Source organism: Leptinotarsa decemlineata, unplaced genomic scaffold (genome assembly GCF_025532065.1).
Source record: "Leptinotarsa decemlineata unplaced genomic scaffold, Ldec_3_MD MMD2_P_RNA_scaffold_5, whole genome shotgun sequence".
Lineage (NCBI taxonomy): Eukaryota > Metazoa > Arthropoda > Insecta > Coleoptera > Chrysomelidae > Leptinotarsa > Leptinotarsa decemlineata.
Window position 1 is genome coordinate 23088452 of NW_027412532.1, and position 7527 is coordinate 23095978.

Consider the following 7527-nt stretch of genomic DNA (forward strand, 5'->3'; position numbering starts at 1 on the left):
AAGATCGAGTATGGTGGGTAAGGCAGAACTTGATGCTCAATTCGTTCAATTTTAGGACGGTGATTTATGAAACGTGCGGACGAGCGTTGTCGTGGAGCAGAATCGGACCTCTTCTGTTGACCAGTGCACTCTACTGCTGATGCAATTTTGGTACATTTCGTCGATTTACTTATAATAGGACTCTTCTGTGATAATTTGACCCGGTTGCAGAAAGTTGTCGTGAATCATACCAGCCGTTCATCATCATACAGTAACCATGCTCGTTTTTTAGCGGGTTTTCGTCTTTGAGAAGTGTCACGATCCGGTTCAAATAAGGATCGTTTTGGTTTCGCAAAAGCAAAAGAATAGGCATCAAAATGTGACACTTTCTGTGGATCGTTCAAATTGTAGGGCACCCTCTTTTAAAGGTTTTGGATCTTTCCAATATGTTTCAAACCATCAAAACCCCAAATGGGACCTGACACCAGTTCTTTCGCCATCCCACGCTCAATCTCCACCAGGATCCTCAAATCCTCGTCCTGGGTTACTGTAGGTCGACCACTTCGGGGCTCATCTTCGAGGCTAAAATTTACGGAATAAAATTTCGCAAGTCAACAGTGACACTTTCATTGTCAAATGTCTATTTAATTTCTTGTGCTATTTCGGCAGCGCTTTGGTTCATTTTGAGTTCGTAAAGAAAAATCATATAGTATGAAGCTGAAAAGAGGCAAAAACTATAATCTAGAAAAAAATAACAGCATCAGTGTATAGAGCACAACATTCTCTATCTATTAGTATACATAGTAGAACTGAGATATGGATCTTCAAAAACAAATATTAAAACGGGCAAAACTTTTGGATTATTTTTTCGAGAATCTTGAAACATTTGCTTATATATCGTTCGTGAAATTAGACGATTCTTCATCCGAAAATTTCATGAAAGTTTCGAAAATTTGAGCCTATAGCGTAACCATTATAAAGGTCTTTATTGTGCTGGGAGTATTTCGGGTTCATTGTTTCTATGTTCATTGTTTCTATGAATTGACTGGTGTGGTTTCTTAATTGAGATGCAATAAAAATTGTGTCGATGAGGATGTTAGGTATATTGATGTATATGATATCTATAGTATAATTTCAAAATAGTAGGCACTGAATTCTCAATTTGCCTTAAGCTGTCTCTTGCAGTGGCGAACGGAAATCATACTTAACAGATTAGGAAAAATGTATGTAGAATCACAACCTTGGCAACAATGTTTTCGTTTTCATGCAATAATGTTTCTGAGAATTCAGTGCCTGCTAATATGGAATTGTATAGTTCAAGTATACGATATAGTGTAACATACCTAGGGATTGAAATAACAGGTTGATAATTGAAATAACTTGTGAATATTACTTACTCACATATATATACACGGGGATATCGGAAACGGTAAGTGATACGGGGTCGATTGAATTAAAGAAAAGTAGGGCATTTATATGCCTAATAATATGCAATTTAGAAAGTTTTACTATTCCGATTAGTTTGCAGATATCCGAAATTAGAGAATTTCGTTTTAAATTTCTCCTAGCTTTATTTTCAAAGGAAATGTAAAACAAATAGCACTTTGACGTTATCACTTTTTAAGGACTACACGATAACGTGAGCAGAATTTTTCTGCGACGTTTCGTCTTTTAGAAAACATCATTAACTTTGTATTTTTATATGAGCCAAAACTAAAGTATACCCTGTATACGACTCCATATTTCATTGTGAATACAGTAACATACCACGCAATGTGATTTTACAACCATTTCTCACGTTAAATGAAAAGTGATTACCTACTTAACCTGCTTTCTTTCAACTTCAGATAATACGTGCTGGAAAAAATGACACATAATGTTCTGTTGTCATAATAATACTGCTGTTTGGTAGAATTTTTGACATATTACCGTTCCCCCTTTTACATCTCGTTACCTACTTAATTCGTATTAAAAATGGAAAACGCCAGCTTTTCGAATACTGAAAAATTTGATATGTTGTCATGTTACATTTTGTGCCAAAGAAATTGTGTTGATGCTGAACGTGCGTACTTTAATAAGTATCCAGAGAAGCGACAACCTGGTAAATCAATATTTAGACGTTTGATTCTTAATTTAAAAGAATACGGATCATTTAGAAAACCTGTGGTTCCCCGACAAAAGCAATCTTATGAAGAAAGTCAGCGTGATGTGTTACAGGCCTTTGTTGAAAATCCTGAGATATCCACTCGCACCAATGAACATAATATCGAAGGAGCCAAATCCACCGCTCACTCCCTTTTAAGAAAAAATAAATACCATCAACAGAAACATTTTCAATAGGCTGAATGTTCATTATGGTCACAACAAAATTCGCGTGTACACAAAGTGTCCAGACATCAACATCGTTTCGATTGGTTGGGATTCTCGGTACGAGTGTAATTGGACCTTTCATCTACCAAAACAATTTAACAAAAGAGCGGTACATAAATGTATTACTAAATGATTTGGGAGGTTACTCACAGATGCTTTTTTTCAACAAGAAGATGCTCCAACACATATCGCTAGAATTGTTTGTGATTATTTGAACCGTCGCTTCCCAGGACAGTGGATTGGTACACATAGTGATACATCCTAGTGATACACAAGTTTTAAATGCGTCTGTGAGACGAGCGTACTTTTGCTTAGAAAATAACGGCAGGGTATTTGAACACCTGTTATAAGTTTCTGTTTATTCCCTATAATAAATATTAGCTCCTTGTTATTACATTACAATTAGATTTTATAAACTAAACTTTTGATTTTGCGACTTATCTTTGTATTCAACAACGCAAAAATTCCGGAAAGTGGTGGTAAGTTAAAATTCATTATGAATTAGACTAATCAATTTATTTCATGTATCAGAATATTTTTTCCAGCGCGCACTATCTAAAACTGAAAAAAAGCTGGTTAAGTAATCACTTTTCACGCGAGAAATAGTTATGAAATCATATGGTGTGATATGTTGTTGTATTCACAAAGAAAAATGGAGTCGTACAAAGGGTATATTTTAGTTTCGGTCCATATAAAAATACAAAGTTGATTATGTTTTCTAAATGACGAAACGTCGCAGAAAATTTCTGCTTACATTATCGTGTAGTCCTTAAAACTTTGTAAATGGCATATTATTAGGCACATGAATGCGTTATTTTTCTCAGATTCAATCGACCCCGTATTACTTACCTTTTTCGATATCCCCATGTTGTTCATTCTTATCTTGGACACAGTGTATATATACAATCGATCGCTTCAAAAACATTTCACTAACTTTCTTCGAAAACTTCTGAAAATTCCTCTTTCATATTCTCTGTTTCACTAACACTGTCGTCATTTGAATCAATACTGAATTTATTTCCACCATTAATATGGAAGTGTACAACCTCCATATAGTCTTTTTCAACTGAAATTACTTTCTTAATCCTTTTCCGCCAGTCTTCTCCGATAATATTAGATATTTCTTCTTTAATTAGCTCTATTACCTTTTTATCAAATTTTGAAGAATTATTATTACGCCTAATGGTTTCTTTTAATTTTCCCCAAATCAACTCGATGGGATTAAAAACACAAAAATAGGGGAAAAGTCTGAGTATAGTGTGTCTATACTTTTTAGCAATACTCTCAAGGGCATACACTTTTCCAAATGTTTTTGTCTGTAAAACGTCAAGTAGTTGGTTTTTGGTATAGTTATCTTCAAAATATAAATTGTTATCCATTAAAAAACTTTGTATTTCATCTTTCCTCGAATTTTCATTCGGTACTTTGATGAGCTGTCGCGAATGATAGGAAGCGTTGTCAAGAACTCTTACACTATTCGCATCGTAATTTGATTAGTCGCGATCCTTTGTTTGCAGGCATATTAGGCGTACACATTATAGAACCATCAGTCCACCCTTTCCTAACTGTGTCGTGAGTGTCATACCAAGTTTCGCCCAACTAGAAAATTTGCCGTTGTTCTTGTCAATATTTAGTTATTTGTTTCAAGTATTTGTTACGCAATTCCCCTATTCTTCTGCTTTCCATAACTGCTTGACGTTTGTTGATTATTTTAAATCTAAATCCTAGTTTCTCTATCCAATTCTGAAGAGTGTTTTCTCAGCAGCTCACGTTATGGCCGGAAGTATTCAATTTCTTCCTTATGACTTCAGTTGTGAGAATCTCATTGCTTTTGTAACGATTTTATTAGATACACATCTGATAGTTTTGGTAATCCTGTATTACATCGCGTCTTGTTTTCATAACTTTTGTTTTTGACTATTTTATGTACAGTTGAGAAAGGAATTTCGTTCAAATCGGATGTTGCTTGTAATAGTTTGTTTTGTCCGAAACCAAACTTGAGATGTAGAGTCTTAAGTACATACAATGAAACATACTCTCTGTGTTTCAATATTCAAATGCATCTGAATCTTATTCACTGGTATCTCTTTTTCGCATTGTTCACCATTACTATTGGAATCACTACACTCGAAAAAGTCTGCGTTGTTATCACACTCGTTATTAATATTAGTACTTGTCCAAGGATGCCACATTTTAAACAGATAGCAAAATTTTAAGTAATTATAACTTCACCAATATCGAATTTCAACATTCAAATCGCGATCAGTTCTGAAATGAACGTTGATGACACGACGACGATAACCATCCCTGCATTCCCGATTTATATTCGTCACCGTAACATGACTACTCATGTGATTTTATGACTTCAGCCAATCATAAAACTCGGTTGGTGAAAAGTATGGGATGGGATTTTTTGTTCTGGCTTGCAAAATTTTAAGATGAATAGTATCTTTGTTATTTTTATTGTGAATATAATTTGGGGCGGTTATTTTCAGACTTTCATAATATCTTTTTTTCTTAACGCAAGGTTTATGATTTTTGCTGTATATGTTCATGATATTTGATTTGCATTCATTTCGTTCGAATAAATGTTTACCATTCACATTCTTACATTCGGCTAGACCTCTTAATTGATAATATGGAAATTTAAGAAATAATGAAAGTTTTTGGAATTGGTTCATATCAAGCAAAATTAAAACAACGTTAGTATAACTTGCAGTTTGGAAAATCTTCATCTTTAATTAAACATAACCTAACCAATTAGCAGATGAAAAAATTAGGTTTCACGAGATTACAGAGAATTTTCTTTGAAGAATATTGCTGACATTTTCCTCACATTATATATTTTTAATATGATTAGCATCATCTCAAATTCTTCAAAATCTTTAGCTTTTGAACTCCCAGTTACTTTAACCACGAATCGTCCAAATTTGTAGGAAAACATTGTTTGAAAATATATAGACTCATTAACGATGTAATAAGATAGGTATTCATGTTAATAAGGTATTGGTTGATACTTTAGTTAAGTAACAGTCATAAATTTTCAGTTATCTACCTGTGTAACTCCATCAGCACTAATCAACATTCCTTTGGCACAACATTACGTAAACAACAATCGACTGAGGGAAAAACGATAATCTTACATTGAAAAAGGTACTGTACGTCACTAAGTGAAAATTAAATGCAACCACATTGGGTATAACTTCATAATAAATGAAACAAAACGTGTTTTAACGCACTGAGTTGACAACTAGTCTATAATAGAAACCTTCAGCCTGTTAAAATAAGTGTTGAATATTTAACGACGCGACGTTGAAATTTCATTGGAAAGTGAACTTGAACCTCATTCCGAGTTATTTTTACTCACGGTCAGAGGGTCTGTTGTATGTTGATTGTGGAGGGCATTGACACTGATATGAAAAGTATAGTTGGTGCCTCTGATCAGTAGAGACCAGATTATTTGATTATCACAATCAAATAAGTCGTGACGACATCAATTTCAACGTGGTTACTGTACAGGTTGATCCTTCAATTATACTAAGAATAATATTTATGTTTGAAATCTGTTTGAAATCTGTTTTCCGTTAATCAGCTGTTGTATGTTGTATGTTGCTGAGTATGTTGTTAATAGCAATAACAACAATAATTATGGAACTAATAATAATGATGATAATAGTGAAAATAATATTTATTCAACATTTGCTATACATAGCGTATATGTGGTAAGTCAAAAATGAGCAATCGAATAAAAAACAAACACACTTTCAATAGTAAGTAACTCAATGAAGTAAAATTGAGATTGAAATAAAAAATACATATTTGCATATACAAAGATATACACATTCGCCTACTTACATATAACATATAAAATAATAATTAATAATGTAGCAATATTGCTTACCATAGTCATATACATCAAGATACAAAATGTTATAAAATCATCAGTCAGAAAACTGAAACTGAAGCAAAAAACAATAAGTACAACATTATAGTGATTAAAAATCTTATTATTCTTCTGAAATAAGCCAAATTAATTTTACTGCACAGTTTTTGTATGTGACTACCCCGAGTGAGATTCTCATCTGAAATAGTTCCAAGAAAATATATTTCTTTGGATATTCTGATGTCATTACTTTTTGCAGTATCAAAAAATATTTATGGAAATATTTTGGAATAGAGTCATAAATAGCCAAAATACATATGTATTGATACGATAGTGATATTTATCTCGAAAAAAAAATTATTGAAGAAAATGAAAGTAAATTCCATTCCTCATTAAAACACAAACATATAAAAATATCAAATTATACTGTTGAACAAACATTGATTATCGAAATGAAAATGAAATATTCCGTTGGGTAGTAGTTGAAAATTGACAAAATATATTTAAAAAAACAGGAGAAGAAAAAATTCAACAATAAACACGGTGATATGCTTATATGACTGCCTTAATATATTCATATTGAAAACAAAACAGAAATATTCGAAAATCTATCAGTTCTGAATTTTAGTAGAAAAAATAGAGTTAAATCCGTCCATCATAATGTTAGCAACTTCAGATAGAATTATTAAGAGATAAAAAACAGGGGACATTGAGTCATTCTTTCATAGGCATTTCAAAATGTTTTCCTGTAGTCTTCTTCAATTTTTGATTTGCGTCTAAGATGAATCCATTACAGCAAGTTATAAAAGAATTATTATTATAAAATTTTAATGTCATTAATGTTCTTTTTCTGATAAGAATTCTGGAAAAATAAACTCCTAAAAAATAAATTTTTCAGGAGTTTTTTCATTTAAAAACATTGGAAACCAGCTCATTTGTCTCCATAATTATTGGTTGTCTAATCAGGGTGGTAACTTTCTCATTCACTACCAAATTGAATATACAAACATTTTTCAATTATACTTTAAAAATCTCCACCAAGCCTTCTGGGGGTGATACTGATGAAATGAATATACTGATGAAGTACTAGTAATGATGAAGTATCACCAACATCACCAAGTATCAAAACATGGTTTGGTGACATCAACTGCCAATTAAAGACATTGAATTACGTGAAGAATACCCCCGTGATGGTATCCTTCAAGAATGATGAGGTGCGTGAGGTCACTTGTCGTGGTTATTTCCATATGGATAGAATTGATGTTTTTGAATTATGCGATAACGAATTGAGAAAT

At 32.6% G+C, this 7527-nt stretch overlaps 1 protein-coding gene across 1 annotated transcript in view; it reads right to left on the minus strand.

The window, feature by feature from the left end:
- The window catches only part of LOC111503224 (major facilitator superfamily domain-containing protein 6), a 103188-nt gene extending 97536 nt beyond the window's left edge, over positions 1-5652 (minus strand). The window contains exon 1 of the mRNA XM_074169701.1: positions 5405-5652. The gene's annotated coding sequence lies outside the window, so the exon portion shown is untranslated. The remainder of the gene's footprint in view (positions 1-5404) is intronic.
- Positions 5653-7527: the final 1875 nt, after the last annotated feature.